The 20,704-nt window shown below is 35.9% G+C and overlaps 1 protein-coding gene across 1 annotated transcript in view; it reads left to right on the top strand.

Moving 5' to 3' along the window:
• CYP2C19 (cytochrome P450 family 2 subfamily C member 19) overlaps positions 1–20,704 on the top strand; it is a 135,468-nt gene that overhangs the window by 104,860 nt on the left and 9,904 nt on the right. The window contains exon 9 of the transcript XR_002938238.3: positions 2,739–2,853. The gene's annotated coding sequence lies outside the window, so the exon portion shown is untranslated. The remainder of the gene's footprint in view (positions 1–2,738; positions 2,854–20,704) is intronic.

A 20,704-nucleotide genomic window follows, 5' to 3' on the forward strand; every position in this document is an offset into this window, starting at 1 on the left:
TGGGAAGTGTAGGTGGAGTGTTTGCTTAATGGGTAAAAACATGCAGTGAGATAAAATAAATAAATTTTAATGTTTAATAGAACAGTAGGGTGATTATAATTAACAATAACATATTACATATTTCAAAATAACTAGAAGAGAGGACTTAAATATTCCCCAAATATAGAAATGATAAATACTTGATAAATACTTGAGGTGTATAACACTGACTTAATCATTACACCTTCCATGCATGTAACACAATATCACATGTACCCCATAAAAATTTACAAATATGATAAAGCAATAAAATATAAAGTAAAAATAATTCACCCCCTGTAATTTTAATGCCCATCCCAGTTTGTTACAGCTGGTATTGTTATCACAAAAAGAGTGAGCACCAAGGAGGCAGAACCAGGACATGCAGCATCTCCTGGAAAAACAGTTTCTTCCATCGTCTAGCATTATTGGTCACAGGTAGCCACTTGGCACAGAACTCCTCAAAATTCTGTACCAATAATTGAGCCCTGACTTATTACTTCTTTCATGCATTTATGCTGTTCCTGAACACATAGCTGTTTCCTTGACATCAGGCATAAAATGATGCTTCAGCAAAGTTCATTTTTCATGGCAATTCTGAGTAAAACACATAGTTAAGATAGTAGATGATTTACTGAATGAAATCTTGAATCACATTTTTTCTTAGCATTTACCTTCAGCTAACAATCATAGTAAGTGACTATAAAAAAAGAAAGAGTGTGGCAGTCCCAAATTTTGCCATTTTATTATTTTTATTCTATACAAGGGCCTAAATGTTTTTCTACTCACAAAATGCAGTAACAACTTATTTCACTATTTCTGACAATGAGAGATTAGAAAAGGCAACAGAAACATCATAGTTTATATGGAGTAATTTCCTTTCCAAAGGTCTATTATAATAGTGGGTCTCCTGAAATATATTTTATTTTTAAAAAGGGGTCAATTTACTCATCCTTTGTGAGTCACTGGAGAAACATAAAGCGTACTTAAATTGCTACTAGATTTGCAGATATCCTTATCAGCCATCTGTAGGATACTTTCAATAACTTGGAGAGGAGTGGAATCAGAAGGGAGCTTCCCTCTCCCAGAGATCTGTGTTCATAGTGAAAGGAGAAGCAAACAGGAAAGACAGAGCATCAGTACCGCAGCCGGATCCAATGAAGGCTTCTCTTCTTACTAAGGCAACTATGAGCTTGTACTTCAAAACATCTATAACACTGCCTGCTAATTCAGTGTGTGCCTCTTTGACATATAAAGTGACCAATCACCTAAATTCACTTATTCTCTTTTCTGAGTGGGCCTGACCTTCTGACAGAAATAAAAATAAAATGTTCTGTGGCCTTATTCTCCTTTTATCCAGAGCTCTCCTTGGACATTTTTATTTAATTGCACTGGGTGGGGCTGAGGTATTGGTAATGAAAATAGAACCTGGTTGTTCCAATGTGAAGTTATAATTAAGAAGCACTAACATAAATGATTTCATGCAAAATAGTTACTCAAAAATCTGAATTCTCAGATTAATAGCCAGTTGTGAATTTATGACTTTGAGGGAAATCAGTGCATTTTATGCCTTGTATAAATCAAATATTAGGATATTTGTCCTGGATAATAAAAGCCTTTCAGACATTAAATATACTTTACTAACAATAGTGACCTAAATATGAAATAGCTATCATAACTCATACATCTTTAATTACCAAATGTTATGTCATGTTATTAGCTAATAAATTTATATACATTTCACCATTAAACAAAAGAAAATGTTGGAAGACAGAGATTATCATTTTTTTCTTTTTCAAATGGGAAAAGGTAGGCTCTGGGAGAAGGGGAGACCTGTCAGTACCACACCATTCATACCTGGGAAAACTGAGATTTGAGCTGAGATGTTCCGATATCAATTGTGGTGCATTGTCACTTACACTAGAGCTGCCTCAAGAACAATTTTATGAAAACAGAACAAACTCCCAAACATTAGTTACTCTGAATACACACCACATTGATACTATTCATATGGCAACCAGGCTTCACATCAAAGAGAAACCCCTTATTTGACTCCAGGGTTAACAGGACCAGAGATGCTCAAGAGAAGAAATAAAAGATAGGGTTCTCCCTATCTTTTATTCTCCCATCACTGCATAGGAGAAACTTGCTTAGCACAACTGAGTGAAGGACCAATCTCCAATAATTTACTGCAGAGAGCTTGAGAAACTATGACTTCTCCAACTCCCAGTCACATCTAGACATGACCGCTTTTGTTGTTTTCGGTCTGTCATTGTCACAAATAATAGAAAGTAGTAACATGCAGTAAGGAAAGAAATTACACACAGAACAACACTTTTAGATGCAGTAGAGGATGGGAAGTAGGAAAATCATTAAATGGCCCTGAGTATAGAACCACCAGAAGGTGCAGACCTGAACAGGAGATTATATTTAGTGGTCATGAAGATTATAATACACTTAGAATTAAATACATTACTGTATCATTAATGACAATGTTTGTGCAAAGGCACATTCTGTAAAGATATCAGCATATTTGTTTTAAATGACTAGCATGGTTATTTCCAGCTCTTTTATTAAGAAAAATTATGTCATGACACAGTTACTTAATGTAGCTCATGTTTACAAACTTTCTGACAATTTACAGATAATTTTTACACCCATTGTATCCTTTTTGATTCTCTTAATTATCTTTGCCTAAGGCAAAATTATTTCTGTTTTAGAGAGAAGAATATTGAACCTCAGAGATTCAGTACTTTGACCAAGGACAGACTGATTGCAGATGGAAGAACTGAGGCAGAAATCCACAACCCTTGCATCTTGCAGCTTTCCCTCCAAGTAAAACATTCAGTTCATCCAGGTTAACCAAGAGTTACTGATGATTTACTATGACTCAATATTTAGAAGATTCAGTCTAATAATTAAATTTAAAAATACCCATTAATTTAGTTAATAATTCCAGTACTACTTGACTAAAATATGGGTTAGAAGAGTTTTCTTTTGTAACCTTTTGTACTTGAGTGAGTCCAGGTCTTGTAAATTCTTTATCTAGGGCAAAGTAAAGCAGTAATTTACTGCCCGATCCACATAACTATAAACTCTAAAGGAGCTACACCAGCTTATTTGGATAACAATAAGCCAGTTGCTCTCTTTGGAGCAAGTCTTTCATTTCTTGAGAGACAGGTGTCCCTGTTCTGCTTCTCCTCCCTTCTGTGGAGCTGGGTTCCCAACTAGATCATTTGTTTTATAGAATAAAAGAAACACAGGTAATTTAAAGATAGATGGGATCTATGAAATCAACTAGTCTAAACTTTGCTTTTTAGGAATGAGTAATGTGATGCTTCCAGATTTGTTCTTTTTGCTTAGTCTTTGGCTATGTGGGCTCCTTTTTGGTTCCATATGAATCGTAGGATTGTTTTTTCTAGCCCTGTGAAGAATGATGATGGTGTTTTAATGGGAATTACCTTGAATTTGTAGATTGCTTTTGGCGGTATGGTCATTTTCACAATATCAAATCTACTCATCCATGAGCATGGGATGTGTTTCCATTTGTTTGTGTTGCATATGATTTATTTCAGTGTTTTGTAGTTTTGCTTGTAGAGGTCTTTCAGGTTCTTGGTTAGGTATACTTCTAAGGTTTTTTCTTTTTTGCAGCTCTTTTGAAAGGTGTTGCGTTCTTGATTTGATTATCTGCTTGGTCGCTTGTGTGCATAGTAGAGAGCTACTGATTGGTGTACATTAATTTTGTATCCTGAAACTTTGCTGAATTCATTTACCAATTCTAGGATTTTTTAGGGGTCATTAGGGTTTTCTAGGTATACAATCATATTATCAGCAAACAGCAACAGTTTGACTTCCTCTTTACCAAATTAGATGCTCTTGATTTCTTTCTCTTGCCTGATTGCTCAGGCTAGGACTTCCAGTACTATCTTGAATAGATGTGGTGAAAGGGCATCCTTGTATTGTTCCAGTTCTCAGGGAGAATGCTTTCAACTTTTCTCTGTTCAAGATAATGTTGGTTGTGAGTTTGTCATAGATGGCTTTTATTACCTTAAGGTATGTCTCTTCTATGCCACTTTTGCTGAGGGTTTTAATCATAAAGAGGTGCTGGATTTTGTCAAATCTTTTACTGCATTTGCATTTATTGAGATCATCATGTGATTTTCATTTTTAATTCTGTTTATGTGTTGTATCACATGTATTGACTTATGTATGTTAAACCATCCCTGCATCCCTGATATGATACCCACATAATCATGATGGATTATCTTTTTGATATGCTGTTGGATTATGTTAGCTAGCATTTTGTTGAGAATTTTTCCATCTATGTTTATCAGGGATGTTGGTCTGTAGTTTTCTTTTTTTTGTTAGGCCTTCCCTTGTTTTGGTATTAGGGTGATACCGCTTTCATAGGATGATTTGGGAGGCTTCCCTCTTTCTCTATCTTTTGGAATAGTGTCAATAGAATTGGTACCAATTCTTCTTCGAATGTCTGAGAGAATTCAGCTGTGAATCCATCTGATCCTGGACTTTTTCTTGTTGGCATTTTTTATTTTATTTTTGCATTTTTCAAAATCACCATTTCCATCTTGCTGCTTGCTATTGGTCTGTTCAGAGATTCTATGTCTTCCTTGTTTAATCTAGGAGTGCTGTATATTATGAGGAATTTCTCCATTTCCTCTGGGTTTTGTAGTTAATCTGCATAAAGGTGTTCATATTAGCCTTAAATAACCTTATGTATTTCTGTGGTATCAGTTGTAATATCTCCTGTTTCATTTCTAATTGAGCTTATTTGGATCTTCTCTCTTCTTTTCTTGGTTAATTTCACTCATGTTCTATCAATTTTATTTATCTTCTCAAAGAATCAGCTTTTTGTTTCATCTATGTTTTGTATTTTTTTGTTTCAATTTCATTTAGTCCTGCTCTGATCTTCATTATTTCTTTTCTTCTGCTGGGTTTGGGTTTGGATTATTCTTGTTTCTCCAGTTCCATAAAGTATGACCTTACATTGTCTATTTGTGCTCTTTCAGACTTTTTGATGTAGGCATTTAATGCTATAAACTCTCCTCTCAGCACCACCTTTGCTGTATCCCAGAGGTTTTGATAGGTTGTGTCAATATTATTGTTCAGTTCAAGGAATTTTTAAATTTCCATATGATTTCATTGTTGACCCAATGATCATTCAGGAACAGGTTATTTAATTTCCATTTGCATGGTTTTGAGTGTTCCTTTTGGAGTTGATTTCCAATTTTATTCTACTGTGGTCTGAGAGAGTACTTGATATAATTTCAATTTTCTTAAATTTACTGAGACTGGTTTTGTGGCCTATCATATGGTCTGTCTTGGAAAATGTTTCAGGTGTTGATGAATAAAACATATCTTCTGCAGTTGTTGGGTAGAATGTTCTGTAAATATCTGTTAAGTCCATTTGTTATGGGGTATAGTTTAGGTCCATTGTTTCTTTGTTGACTTTCTGTCTTGATGATCTGTCTAGTGCTGTCAGTGGAATATTAAAGTCCCCCACTATTATGTTGTTGCCATCTATCTCATTTCTTAGGTCTAGTAGTAATTGTTTTATAAATTTGGGAGCTCCAGTGTTAGGTGCTTATATATTTAGAATTGTAATATTTTCCTGTTGGACTAGTCCTTTTAACATTATATAATGTCCCTTTTTGTCTTTTTTAACTGCTGTTGCTTTAAAGTTTGTTTTGTCTGACATAAGAATAGCTACTCCTACTTGCTTTTGGTGTCCATTTGCATAGAATATCTTTTTCCACCTTTTTTACCTTAAGTTTATGTGAGTCCTTATGGGTTAGGCTAGTCTCCTGAAGACAGTAGAAACTTGGTTGGTAAATTCTTACCCATTCTGCCATTCTATATCTTTCAAGTGGGGACATTTAGGTTATTTACAATCAGTGTGAGTATGGAGATATGAGGTACTATTCTAGTCATCATGCTATTTGTTGCCTGAATACCTTGTTTTTTTATTATCTTATTGTTATATTGGTCCTGAGAGATTTATGCTGTAAGGAAGTTCTATTTTCAAGGATTTGTTTCAAGATTTAGAGCTCCATTTAGCAGTTCGTGTAGTGCTGCCTTGATAGTGGTGAATTCTGTCAACATTTATTTGTCTGGAAAAGACTATATCTTTCCTTCATTTAGGAAGCTTAGTTTCACTGGATACAAAATGCTTTCCTGACAATTGTTTTGCTTAAGGAGACTAAATATAGGATTCCAATCCCTTCTAGCTTGTAGGGTTTCTGCTGAGAAATCTTTTGTAATCTAATAGGCTTTTCCTTATAGGTTAACTGATGCTTTTGCCTCAGACCTCTTAAGATTCTTTTCTTTGTCTTTAGATAACCTGATGATTATGTGCCTAGGTGATGATCTTTTTGTGATGAATTTCCCAGGTGTTCTTTGAGATTCTTGTATTTGGATGTCTAGATCTCTAGCAAGGCTGGGAAAGTTTTCCTCGATTATTCCCTCAAATATATTTTCCACACTTTGAGATTTCTCTTCTTCCTCAGGAACACCAATTATTCTTAGGTTTGGACATTTAACCTAGTCCTAAAATTCTTGGAGACTTTGTTCATTTTTTTTTTTACATTTTTTTTTACTTTATATTTGATGGATTGGGTTAATTCAAAAGCCTTGTCTTCAAGCTCTGAAGTTCTTCCTTCTGCTTGTTCAGTTTGATTGCTGGGACTTTCCAGCATTTCTCTAAGTGTGTCCTTGTTTTCCAGAAGTCGTGGTTGTTTTTTATTTATGCTGTTTCACAGAAGAATTTTACTCTCACATCTTGTATCATGTGTTTTGATTTCTTTAAGTTGGATTTCACCTTTCTCTGGTGCCTCCTTGGTTAGTTTAATAAATGACTTATTAGTTTAATAAATGACTTTTTCTGGCAATTCAGAGATCTCGTCTTTGTTTCGTTCCATTGCTGATGATCTGGTATGATCTTTTGGGGGTGTTAAAGAATATTGTTTGGTCATATTACCAGTATTGTTTATCTGATTCCTTCTCATTTGGATAGATTATGTCAGAGGAAAGATCTGGGGCTCAAGAGCTGCTGTTCAGATTCTTTTGTCCCAAAGAGTGCTTGCTTGATGTGGTGTTCTCCCCCTTTCCCTATGAATAGGGCTTCCTAAGAGCCAAACTGTAGTGACTATTTTTGCTTTTCTGGGTCTAGGCACCCAGTGGAGCTACTGGGCTCAGGGCTGGTCCTGGGGAATATCAGCAATGAGTCATGTGACATGATCCACTTTCAGGTTTTGCAGCTGTGGATACCAGCACCTGCTCTGGTGGAGGTAGCAGGGAATTGAAATGGACTCTGTGAGGGTCCTTGGTTGTGTTTTTGTTTAGTGTGCTGGTTTTGTGTTGGTTGGCTTCCAGCCAGGAGGTGGTGGTTTCAAGAACACATCATCTGTGGTCCTATAGAGAGGATGCAAACTTGCCTTAGAAACACCTGGTTAAGAATTCAGGTGGTGGGCAGGGCCATAGAGCTCCCATGAGATTGTGACCTTTGTCTTCGGCTACTAGGGCAGGTAGAGAAAGACCACCAGGTGGGTGCATGGTTAGACATTTCTTAGCTCAGCTTCCTCTTGGTTGGGACTTGCTGTGGCTGCTGTGGGAGATGGGAGTGTGGTTTCCAGCCCAATGGAGTTATATTACCAGGGGGATTATGGCTGTCCCTGCTGAATCATGGGGGCCACCAGGGAAAAGCCATCAGTCACAGGCCTCACCTCGCTCCCACACAGCTCACAGTCCTAAAGGCCAGTTTCATTCCCACTGATCCCCCCCTGCTCCCAACAACACCGAGTCTGTTTCCAGGTAGCCTGTGACCAGGGCTGTGAACTTGCCCCACCATGAGCCTCCCTGCTGAGAAAGCAAGCAGACTCATGGCTTCTTGGCAACTCAGGGAGCCTGCAGCAGCGATTCAGTTCCTTCAAAGGGTCTGTGGATTCTGTCAGCTTTCCTGATTTGCTCTTGTGGTAGTTCTTGGAATAAAATTTTACCATGTGAGTCTCCACATGCTGCTCTGTCCATCCGAGCAGGAGTTGCAAGCTAGTACTGCCTCCTATCTGCCATCTTCCCCTTCAACTATTTCTTAATAGCAGTGTGAGAACATACATACACAGCTGCTATTATCATCACTATCACTACTGCTATTATTATTATTACACTTTGGGCATGAGCTTCAGATTCCATGCCTGCTTCATACCATTTTGTTATGACAGCCTTGCAATGTCTACTCTTGGATTCAGTGTTATATCTTCTAAGCTGCTTTTTGTTCTGTTCATTTCTTTGTCATCTATTCTGTGGTAACATTGGGAGGAAAGTTTTTTGCCCATTTTTTATTCCTTTTTTTTCTTTGCTGTTGAGTTGTTTGAGTTTCTTGTTATTAATCCCTTGTCAATTGAATAATTTGCAAATATTTTCTTCCATTCTGTAGGTTATCTCTTCACTATACTAATTATTTTCTTTGTTGTGCAGAAGATTTTTAGCTTGATATGATCCCATTTGTACTTTTTTTTTTTTGCTTCTGTTGCTTGTGCTTTTGAGGTGTTATTCAAGAAATCTTTGCCTGAACTAATGTCCTGAAGAGTTTCCCCAATATTTTATTCTAGGAGTTTCATAAAGACTTACATTTAAGTCTTTAATCCACTTTAATTTTATTTTTTGTATATGTTGAGAGATAAGGGCCTAGTTTCATTATTCTGTATGTGTATATCCAACTTTCCCAGCGTCATTCATTAAAGGGACTGCCCTTTCCCCAATAAATGTTCTTGGTGCATTTGTAAAAAATGAGTTGACTGTAAACGGGTGGGTGTATTTCTGGGTTCTCTATTCTGTTCCACTGATCTTTGTTTCTGTTTTTATACTAGAACCATGTTGTTTTTGTTACTATAGGTTTGTAGTGTAATTTGAAATAAGGTAATGTGATGCTTCTAGCTTTGTTCTTTATGCTCTGGATTGCATTTAGTATTCTGGGTCTTTTGTGGTTTTATATAAATTTTTGGATTTTTTTCTATTTCTGTGAAGAATTTTATTAGTATTTTGATAGAAATTGCAGTAAATCTGTAGGTCACTTTGGATAGCATGGTCATTTTAACAATATTGATTTTTCCAATCCATGAGCATGGAATATCTTTCAATTTTTTGTGTCCTCTTCTGCTTCTTTCATCAATGTTTCAGAGTATTTTAAGGTTTTATTCTTAATTATTATGGATACATAGTAGATATACATGTTTATGGGGCACATGTGATGTGTTGATACAGGCATACAATGTGTAATGATCCAATCAGGGTAATTGTGGGTACTCATCACCTCAAGCTTTTATCATATCTTTGTGTCAGGAACATTCTAATTTTACTCTTTTAGTTATTTTAAAATATACAATAAATTGTTAACTGTAGTTGCCCCATCATGCCACACACTATGAGATTTTTAGTTTTTATTGCAGAATTATTTTAATTATTTGATTCAGTTTATTCTTAGATATTTTATTTTATTTGTAGCTGTTGTAAGTAAGGTTACTTTGTTGGTTTCTTTTTCAAGTTGTTTGCTGCTGACATATAGAAATGCTACTGATTTTTGTATATTGGGTTTGTCTCCTGCAACTTCACTGAATTCACTTATCAGTTTTATATGATAGCTTTATAATATGTCTTAAAGCTTTTCTTTTTCTTGTCTGCCTGCCAAACTGAGGTTCCTCCACTGATTGGTATCCCCTACTCTGAAAGGACCAAGTGACTCTGTGTACTTGTAAACTACAGCTACTGGGAGATCCTAAGGAGGGCACCACATAACCTGGAAGCCATGAAATGATGGCTGATTAGCAGCAATGTATACGTGCCTCTTTGGAACAACCAAAGTAATGTAAAGACAGTCACACTTTGAATACATTATCCAAAAGGGAACATAGAATTTCAACAGAAAAGTGTCATGAAGGTTAAACAAACTAGGAAGGAGAAGGAAAACAAGAAGCTGCTTGGCCATAAGTGACCCTAATATGAAGAAAGGGTGAATGAGTATTTTTGCAGTTCACTTTCCCACTGGGAATTGTTTAATCCAGGCTATGGAAGAGCACTGACATGCCTGAGTTCGGAATCTAACTTAGGGAGCAGCCAAGAGACTGTGTAGTGGAAGTGCTTCAGGGAAAGAACTCACTCTTGGTACCATGACCTTTTGAAAACCTAAGCAACTACAGCAAGATGCCATTTCTGATCCTAGCTTTTAACAGACTGTGCTATCCTGGGAACCAACACTACCACTCCTAGGCATTAGGGAAACTTGCACTGTTGGTTGCAGAACAGGGACAAAAGTAGGGAGTGGAATAAAGCTAGAAATCAATAGCAAGAGAATCACTGGAAAATATACAAATAAATCCACATTTAAAAGCATGTTCCTGAATGACCATTGGGGCAACAAAAATATTAAGATGGAAAACAAAAAATTTGTAGTTCTAAAGAAACTAGAAAATCAAGAACACACAAAATTCCAAATTAGCAGAAGAAAAGATAATGAAGATGAGAACAAAACTGAATGAAATATTTTTAAAAATACAATGATTTATTTTCTGGATAGAAGTCCAAGGCGGATAATGTAGCCCCAATCCTTGCTGTCACAAAACAGCAGGAGGCCAAGACGGTGTTGAATCCTCTGTTTGAGAAAAGTCCTAAGAATTTTGGCATTGGAGAGGACATTCAGCCCAAGAAAACCCCCACCCACTTTGGGAATGACCCCGCTATATCAGGTTGCAGTGGCAAACAGCTATCCTCCATAAGTGACTGAGAGTGCCTCTGGGAACAAACCAGTTCACCAGGCCTTGGAGCAGCAAACATTTAATTAACTGCTTAAGCTGGCTCACAAGTACAGAAAAGAGACAAAACAAGAGAAGAAACAGAGATGGTTAGCCTGGGTTGAGAAGAAAGCTACTGGCAAAGGGGATGTTCCCACTAGGAGCCAACTTGTCTTTAAGCAGTGGTTAACACTGTCACCACCTTCACAGAGAATATACCTCAGCTGGTGATGATTGCACATGACATGGATTCAATCAAGCTGGTTGTTTTCCTGCCTGTCCTGTGTTATAAGATAAAGATCCCTTACTGCATTATCAAGGGGAAGGCAAGACTGGGGCAGGTAGTCTATAGAAAGACTTGCACCAATGTCACCATCACACAGGTTAACTCAGAAGAAAAAAGATCTCTGGTTAAGCTGGTGGAAGCTATCAGAACCAATTACAAGGACAGATATGAGGAGATCTAGCATCATTGGGAAGATAACATCCTTAGTCCAAAATCTGTGACTCACATTGCCAATCTGGAAAAGGAAAAGTCTGAAGAACTTGCTGCTAAACTGGGTTAAGTGTACACTGTTTAGTTTTCAGTATATAAAAATAATAAAAATTATCCTTCTAAAAACACAGGTATCAATGTAATAAAAAGCTGATATTCTTAAAAGTTAAACAAAAATGATAAACCAGTAGCTTTACTAACCAAGAAAAGAAAAGAGAAGACCCAATAAACAAATCAAAAATGCAAAGGGAGACATTATAAAGTATACCACAAAATACAAAAGGCCGAGACTATTATGAAAAAATATGTGCTCACAAACTAGAAAACCTAGAGGAAAGGGATACATTTTTGAAACTATGCAACTTCCGAAGAATTAAAGAGAAAGAAACAGAAATTCTGAGCAGACAAATAATGAGCTGTGAGACTGAGTCAGTATTAAAATAACTTCCCAACAACAACAAAAACCCCAGGACCAAATGGATTTACAGCTGAATTCCAACCAACGTACAAAGAAGAAACAATGCCAATCCTTCTGAAGCTATTATTAAAAAAATGGAGGAAGAAATTATTCCTAACTAATTTTAGAAGGTTTGCATCACCCTGATACCAAACTCAGAAATAGACATAACAAAAAAATAAAAGTAGAGATCAACATCGTTGATCAATATAGATGCAAAAATTTCAGCAAAATACTAGTAAACTGAATCCAACAGCACATCAAAATGGTAATACACCATGATTAATTCAGTTTTATTTTAGAAATTCAAAGATGGTTCAACATACACAAATCAATATATGTGATATATTAAATCAACATAATGAAGGACAAAAATCATAACATCATCTCAAAAGATGTAGAGAATGTCTTTAATAAAATTCAACATCTCTTCACAACAAAACACTCGACCATCTAGGCATAGAAGGAACATACCTCAATAAAAGCCATATGTGACAAACAAAGAGCTAACATCTTATTGAGTGAGGAAAAGCTGAAAGCCTTTCCACTAAGACCTGAAGCAAGACAAAGATGCCCACTTTTGCCTCTCCTATTCCACATAGTACTGAAAGTCCTAACCAGAGTGAAAAGAGAAAGAAATGGAAGGCATCCAAATTGGAATTGAGGAAGTCAAATTATCCCTGTTTGCTAAATATATGATCTTATATCCAAAATAACTTAAAGACTCCACCAAAAACCTCTTAGATTTGATAAATGAATTTAATAAAGTTATAGGATATGAAATCAAACTACAAAAATCAGTAGCATTTCTATACACAAATAATGATCTAATTGAGAAAGAAATCAAGAAGGTGATCCAATTTGCAATATATACAAAAATAAAATATCTAGAAAACTATTTAACAAAGGAAATAAAATATCTCTACAGAAAGACAGCAAAACATTGACAAAAAATTGTAGATGACCCAAACAAATGAAAAAACATCTTATGCTCATGATTGTTAAAATAACCATCCATACTGCTCAAAGAAATCTAGAGATTCAATGCAATTCTTATCAAAGTACATATTTTTTTCACAGAATTAGTAAAAATAATACTAAAATTCGTATGGAACAACAAAAGATCCTAAACAGCAAAATAAAATCCTGAGCAAAATAACAAAGCTGGAGGAATTATATTACCTGACTTCAAATTACAGTACAAGGCCATAGTAAGAAAAACAGCATGGTACTGGTATAAAAGTAAACATTTAGATCGATGGAAAAGAATGAAGAACCTAGAAATAAAGCCACTTAGGTACAGCCAAGTAACCTTTGACAAAGCCAAAACAAACATATGTTTGGGGAGAGGACACCATCTTCAATAAATATTGCTGAGAAAATTGGACTGCCATATGCAGTTAAGTGAAGCTGGACCCATATCTCTCACCATATACTATAATAAACTCAAGATGGATTACAGATTTAAAGCTAAGGTGCAACATATAAAAATACTAGAAAAAAATCCTAGAAAAAGCCTTCTAGATTTGGTATGGGCAAAGAATTTGTGATGAAGACATTGAAAATACAGACAACAAAAACACAGACAAGTGAGAATTAATTCAACTAAAAAGCTTCTACACAGAAAAAAAAGATAAACAGATTGAACAGGCAACCTGTTATGTGAAAGAAAATATTCACAAACTATTCATCTGAGAGAGGACCAATATCCAGAATAATGATCAGTGAACAAAAGGAAAAAATGCTTAACATTACTAATCATCAGGGAAATGCAAATCAAAACCACAATGAGATATTGTCTTACCCCAGTAAGAATGGCTATTACTAAAAAGAAAATAATAACAGGTGTTGGTGTGGATGCACAACAAAGGAAACTCTTACACTGTTGGATGGAATGTAAGTTAGTATACAGCCTCTATGCGAAACAGTACAGAAATTTCTCAAAGAATTTAAAAATAGGACTACAATTCAACCCAGCAATCCCACTACTGGGTATCTAAACAAATAGAAAAAAACCAATATTTCAATAAGATATCTGCACTTGTATATTTTCAACTGCACCATTTACAACATCAAATATGTGGAATCCACTCAGGTGTTCAACAGATGACCAGATTTAAAAAAATATGGTATATATGCAAAATGAAATACTATTCAGCCATAAAAAAACCCCAAATCATGTCATTTGAAGTGATATTAATATAACCGGAAGTCATTATCGTAAGTGGAATAAGCCAGGCACAGAAAGACAAATATTGTGTTTTCACTCATATGTGGGAGCTTAAAAATGTGTTCACATGGACTTTAGAGAGCAGAATGATAGATAATGGAGACTCAGAAAGATGAAGAGGGACAGGGGGAAGGATAATGAGTTATCAGTTAATGGGTACAATGTACATTATTTGCATGATGAATACCCTATAGCCCTGACTTTGCCACTACACAATCTATGTATGTAAAAAAAACTACACACAAATTCCATAAATGTATACAAATAAAATAATAACAATAATAAAACATACTCTGCGTAATTAAAAAATGTCTTAAAGTTGGGTCAAGTAGGGTCAATCCTCTGACTTTGTTCTTCAATAGTGGCTATTCTGGATTTGTGTTCTCACCACATAAACTTTGTAATCATGTTGTCAATATCTAGAAAAGAAGTTGCATGATATTGATTGTAACGGCATTGTGTCTGTAGATTAGACAATGACTGACAACAATAATGAGACTTCATGAACTTAGAATCTCTCTCCATTTATTTAGATTTTTTGGTTTCTTTCATCAGAGTTTTGTCATTTTCCTTTAATCTTCATATTGTGACAGACTTATACCTAGGTATGTCATATATTTTGCTGCTGGTATAAATGATACTTTGCTTTTAGTTTCAAATTACAACTGTTCATTGCTAGCAAATAGAAAGTAATTGACTGCTGCACAGTAACCTTGCATCCTACTACCTTACTATAATTGCCTGTTAGTCTCTGGAGTTTTTTGTTTTTCTTATTTCCTTTTGTTTTTTTAGAGATTTTTTAATTTGGGGGGATTTTCTACATAGATAATCATGTGATCTGCAAACAATGACAGTTTTAGTTCTTCCTTCCCTATTGGTGTATCTTTTGTTTCTTTTTCTTATTGCATTAGTTAGGATTTCTAGTATGATGCTGAATAGGAGTAGCGAGAGGAAATATCTTACCTTGTTCTTGTTCATAGCCAGAAAGTTTCAAGTCTCTTACCCTTAATAATAATGTTAGTTATAAGATTTTTGTAGATGCTCTTTACCAAATTGAGAAGGTTTCTCTTCTATCTTTACTTTGCTGGAGATAATTTATGATGGATTAGTGCTGGATTTTGTCACAGACTTTTTCTACAACTGTTAATTTGATCATGTTGACTTACCTATTTTAGCAAGATAATGTGATGGAGCACATTAGTTGATTTTAAAATGTTGAACCAACCTTGCATACCGGAATAAATCCTACTTGATTAGAAATATAATTATTTTTATGTATTGTTGAATGCAGTTTGTTAGTATTTTGTTGAAATTTTTGGCATCTATTTTGATTAGATATATTTGTCAATAGTGTTCCTTTTTATTAATATCCTTGCCTAGTTTTGCTGTTAGGTTAATGCTGGACTCATAGAGTGAGTTAGAAATATTTATTTCTGCTACTATTTTCTGGAAGAGATTAAGATAATTGGTATAAATTTTTCCTTTAATGTTTGGAGGAATTCAAGAGTGAATATAATTAAGCCTTGTGCTTTCTTTTCTGGAAGTTATTAATTATTGATTCAATTAAGTCAGTAAATAAAGATTTAATCAGATTACCATTTCCTCTTTACTGGGTTTTGGAAGATTGTGTCTTTAAGAAATTAATCTGTTTCATCTAAATTACCATGTTTGTGGACAGAGACTTGCCTGTAATATATCTTTATTATCCTTTTAATGTCTAAGGTATCAGTAGTGATGGCCCCTGTTTTAATTCTGACATTATTAAAATGTGTCTTGTCTCTTTTTTCTCTTGGTGAAACTGGCTAGAGTTTTGTTAAATTTATTTTCAAAGAACAAGCTTTTGGTATCATACATAGAGTTGGACCTTGTTTTTTATCTACTGTGATAGTTTCTGTCTTTTAGTTGGTGTATTTAGTTATGTTTAAAGTGATTTTGATATAGTGGGATTATATCTACCACATATTAGTTGCTGTTTTCTACTCATTGCCCTTGTTCTTTTTCTGTTTTTGTCATCAATTCTTGTTCTGCCTTCTATGGTTTTAAATGAGCATTTTATGTAATTTAATTTCCTCTTCTTAACATACTATATTTCAATATTTACTTTAGTAATTTCCCTATAGTTTGCAATTTGTATTTGTAATTAATTCAAGTTCACTTTCTAATAACACTACACTGCTTCATGAGTAGTGCATCTACCTGTAACAAAGTATTCCTAATTCCTCCCTCCAGTTCCTTATATGATTACTGCCATTCATTCCACCTATCCATAAGCTATAATTACCAAATATATTGTTGTCATTATTATTTTGAACAAACTACTATCTGTCAGAATAATTAAAAAAGAGAAATAAAAGTTTTATGTTGCCATCAATTACTCCTTCTCGAACATTGTTCTTTTCCTTATGTGGGTCAGTATTTGGCTTGTATCATTTTCTTCTTTCTGAGGAAATTCTTTTAACATTTCTTGCAAGGAAGGAACTAAAGACAACTTTTCTCAACTTTCTGTGGGTGACAGTCTTTATTTCTCTTTCAGTTAAAAAGGATGTTTTATGGATACAGAAAGCAAAATGGGTGAGAATGTTTTCCAACACTTTAAATATTTTACTTCACTCTCTTCTTATTTGCATGAACTTTTAAGAGATGTTTGATGTAAGTTTTATTCTCATTCCTAGATAGCTAGGATGTTTTCTTCCCTTGGCTTCTTTCAAGATTTTTGCTTCGTCTTTACGTTTTTCATTTGAATATGATGTGCCTAGGTGTAGACTTTTGGGTACCTAACCTACTTGGTGTTCTCTGAGGTTCTTGGATCTGTGGTTTGCTGTCTGTCCTTAATTTTGGGAAATTCTCAGTAATTACTTCTTCAAATATTACTTCTGCTGAACACTTTGTTTTTATATAAGCTTTTTCATTGAAGTATAACATACATAGAAAAATATGCACATATTCTAAATGTACAGCTCAAAGGATTAATGTAAAGTGAACATATTTATATAACCTACAAACAAGACATAGAAAATAATTTTGTTTCTAAGGCATTCTCATCCTTTCTACTGCCACATCCTCTTGTAAGGTATCTGGTATCATTCCATAGGTTAGTTTTTAAAAATTTTGTTGTATTATACATTCAGGGTATACATGCTCATATTTCTTACATGGGTATGTTGTGTACTGGTGGGGACTGGTCTTCTAGTATACCCATTACCCAAATGAGGAACATTATATCCAACAGGTAATTCACCAACCCTTGCCCCCCAGTCTGTCCTCCACAGTTTTGGAGTCCCCAGTGTCTATGATTTCCATCTTTACGTCCACGTGTACCCATTGTTTAGATCCCACTTACAAGTGAGACCATGTGGTATTTGATTTTCTGTTTCTGAGTTAGTTCACATAAGATAATGGCCTCCAGCTCCTTCTATGTTGCTGAAAAAAACATAATTCCATTCTTCTGTTTTTTATGACTATGTGTTACTCCATGGTGTAAATACACCACATTTTCTTTATCTGAACAACCATTGATGGACATTTAGAGTGGGTCCCTGACTTTGCTATTGTGAATAGTGTTGCAAGAACATAAAGGAAGGTGTGTTTTTATATAATTATTTATTTTCTTTTGGGTATATGCCCAGTAGTGAGATTGCTGGATTGAATAGTAGTTCTATTTTTAGTTCTTTGAGAAATCTCTATACTGTTTTCCATTGAAGTTGAAATAATTTATATTCCACCAACAGTGTATAAGTATTCCCTTTTCTCCACATCCACACTAACATTTGTTGTATTTTGATTTTTTTAAATTATACTTTATGTTCTAAGTTACATGTGTAGAACGTGCAGTTGTGTTACGTAGGTATACACGTGCCCTGCTGGTTTGCTGCACCCATCAACCCGTCATCTACATTAGGTATTTCTCCTAATGTTATCCCTCCCCTATACCCCCACCCTCCCTTCTGTTCTCATTTTCACCCTGTGAGATGCCAGCTCCTCCTTTTGCCCTCTGCCATGATTGAAAGCTTCCTGAGCCCTCCCCAGAAGCCAAGGAGATGCTGGCGGCATGCTTCCTGGATGGCCTGCATAACTGTGAGCAAACTGAACCTCTTTTCTTTATAAATTACCCAGTCTCAGGTATTTCTTTCTTTCTTTTTTTTTTTTTTCTGAGACAAGGTCTTACTTCGTCACCCAGGCTGGAGTGCAGTGGTGCGATCTTGGCTCACTGCAACCGCTGCTGCCAGGGTCCAAGTGATTCTCATGCCTCAGACTCCCAAGGAGCTGGAATTACAGGCATGTGCCACCATGCCTGGCTAATTTTTTGTGTTTTAGTAGATATGGGGTCTCACCATGTTGCCCAGGCTGGTATAGAACTCTTGGACTCAAGCGATCCACCTGCCTTGGCCTCCCAAAGTGCTGAGATTACAGACGTGAGGCACCTTACGTGACCTCCGCTATTTCTCATAGCAATGCAAGAACTGCCTACTACAGGCAGTTCCTAATGTTGGATTCACATACAGATAGGAAACCTGAGACTCTGTGGTGGTCAAACAGTCTGCAGTTTCTACAGTCTCATTACAAACTTTGATCTGGCTGACACCAAGGATCTGTGACACAGTTCTGCTGAGGAGTCTGACAGCTGCTTTGCTGAAAATGTTTGTGGCTCTGGACCAGGCTCAGAATCAGCACAGCCTCATCTATCATTTGTAGTGTAAGAAGGGTCTGAGCCTCAGACCCAGGACTTCTTGCCTAAATTCCTGAGACCTCAGCTGTGCTTTCTTCTCTCACACCTTCCCACATGCCAATCCTGGGGATATGCTTGACTCTGTTTCAGCCCCTTGTGGCTGCTGAGCAGAGCTACTTCTGTACTTTGTCCTCAAGCAGCAAAGTCCCACACCCAAGCTTTTGGGAAAGATGCCTATGATGACATTAACAGGTGAAGCCCAAAGACAGCATTTTGGCAAGGAGGTGATATTGGGATAGGATCATTTTTCTTATGAAGCATTTGAGGTCCCCAGTGGCCATCAGTTCTCCTGGTGAGTTGGAACAGAGGGAAGGAGTCACAAGTGTAAGTCTTCCTCCCTCTTCAGTGAGAATCTACAGTAAGTGCCTGTAATCTAAGCTGAGACAGGAGGATTGGTTGAACCCAGGAGGCAGAGGTTGCAGTGAGCCAAGATCTCACCACTGCATTCCAGCTTGGGTGACAGAGCAAGACTCTGTCTCAAAAAAAAAAAAAAAAAAAAGAAAAAAGAAAAGGAAAAGATGAGCCTGGAATTTCTTGCTCTGCCAGAAAGTAAGGAATTGCTTAAGAATTGAGGGGGAAATGAAAAAGGGATGCAGAATCCAGTCATTAGAAGATAATTTGAGCACCAAAGTAAATAATGTTATAATGGATTATAACCCATTGAACACAACTGAATTCGTGATTGATTTATTTATATCATTATGTCCATAATGATACATGAATACATTAAAAACTTGATAGGGAATATACAGTTATATATTATAGTTATACAGTATCAAAGTGTCTACCGGCAAATAGATATAGAATCAAAGAATCTACCCACAAAGTATTTCTTAATTACAGATGTAAGAAGAATAACATTATGGTGGAGGACACAACCAGACACCATAATAAAAAATCAAAGTAGACATCACCCATAATGCGACAGATTGAAATTATTTGTCACCAGATATGTTGCAATGAGAAGTCAAAGCATCTTCTGTGATATTCCTGCCAAAGCTGCATAACCAGAATCTGATTATGAAAAAACATCAGATAATCCCAAATTGAGAGAAATTTTAAAAACTCCCAACCTATGCTTTTCAAAAGTGACAAGGTCAAGGAGGTTGAGGAAAGACTGAGGAACTGTGTCAGGCTGTGATTGACTAAGGAGACATGACAACTAGTTGCAAAATGGAATTCAGGATTCCAAACTGGATTCTGAAATGAATATAATGAATATCATTGGTACTTACTGAGGAAACACTAATGGAAATGAGGATTAGATGGCCCTATTGCATCAATATTAATTTCCTGAATTTGAAGGTTTTATTTTGGTTATGTAGTCAAATTGCCTTGCTTATAAGAGCTATATACTAAAATATTTCAGGTTTGGAACTTTAGGTCAGAAAATACTCTCAAATGTTCAAAATAGAGAAAATGCTCTGTACTTCCAACTTTTTGTTACATTTATAGTTATTAAAATTACATAACTGTATTATATATGCATATATATATACACATATATACACAATTGCATATACATATATAAATGATATATATAAAGCCAACAATGGACTCATACCTAAACTATGCAAGCCCTTCAAAAAAGACTTGGTAGTGCCAAAGCACTCAGCATCATGAAGCTTCACTGAAATGCAAATTAACACTACAATAAGAGAAGATGGCCAAATAAGAACAGCTCCAGTCTACAGCTCCCAGAGTGAGTGACACAGAAGATGGGTGATTTCTGCATTTCCAACTGAGGTACTGAGTTCATCTCACTGGGGAGTGCCAGACAGCGGGTGCAGGACAGTGGGTGTAGTGCACTGTGCATGAGCCAAAGCAGGGTGAGGCATCGCCTCACCTGGCAAGCACAATGCGTCAGGGAATTCCCTTTCCTAGTCAAAGAAAGGGGTGACAGATGGCACCTGGAAAATCGGGTCACTCCCACCCTAACACTGCACTTTTCCAATGGGCTCTACAAACTGCTCACCAG

This window comes from Pan troglodytes, chromosome 8, assembly GCF_028858775.2.
Source record: "Pan troglodytes isolate AG18354 chromosome 8, NHGRI_mPanTro3-v2.0_pri, whole genome shotgun sequence".
NCBI lineage: Eukaryota > Metazoa > Chordata > Mammalia > Primates > Hominidae > Pan > Pan troglodytes.